We start from the raw sequence: 770 nt of genomic DNA, 5'->3' as shown, positions 1-770 counted from the left end.
CAGCCTGGGCAATTGAGAGGTGTCCCTGCACATGGCAGGGGGCTGGAACTCAATTGTCTTTAAGGTCCCTTCCAACCCAAACCATTCTGTGATTCTATGATTTCAGGCCAGCAAAACCGTTTACAGGCAGGAGATGTCAAGTCATCCTTGTTTCCACCTCAGTGGCACTGAACATATTCAGGGTTTGCCCGGAGAGCAGGGAAAGGCACAGCACATGGGTGTCACATGCAGGGATACTACACGGCCACTGCCGAAACGCCTCCGCTGTGCCGTTGCAGCGTGCCTGGTTCAGCTGCAGCATCTTATCTACTTTTTTTTTTTTTTTTTTTTTTGGCAAAGAGTCAATTTGCCTACAGCCCATGTCACCTCCTGTTTTTGGGAATGAAACCAGTGCTTGCGATTCCTGCTCAGCTGCTGTTTTGTGCCACAAATTTGTCCTGCTCTGTCTCCTGGCAGGAGGACAGGTTGGTTCAAGTTACTCTTGAGAAGGATTTTGGGGTTTTTCCTCGCTGAACCACAGTGTGATCCAGCAGGCTGGAAAGTCACACGTCCCCTCCTGAAGCCGGAGGGGCTGGGGGAAACCCAAAATCTCCTTGGAAAAGGCGCAGAGGTGGAACAAACGTGTGGAAAAGAGCTGCGGCTCACCGGTGCCACTTCTGCACACCCGGGGCGGGGGAGGGGGCACGGCCTTTGCCTGGAAATATTCCCAGTTTGACCATACTGGGGCGTTTTCCCTAAAAAAGGGGCGGACCTGCCAAACACAACAGGCT

This window comes from Pterocles gutturalis, unplaced genomic scaffold (assembly GCF_000699245.1).
Source record: "Pterocles gutturalis isolate BGI_N339 unplaced genomic scaffold, ASM69924v1 scaffold24676, whole genome shotgun sequence".
Taxonomy (NCBI): Eukaryota; Metazoa; Chordata; class Aves; order Pterocliformes; family Pteroclidae; genus Pterocles; species Pterocles gutturalis.
This window is presented reverse-complemented; position numbering follows the sequence as displayed.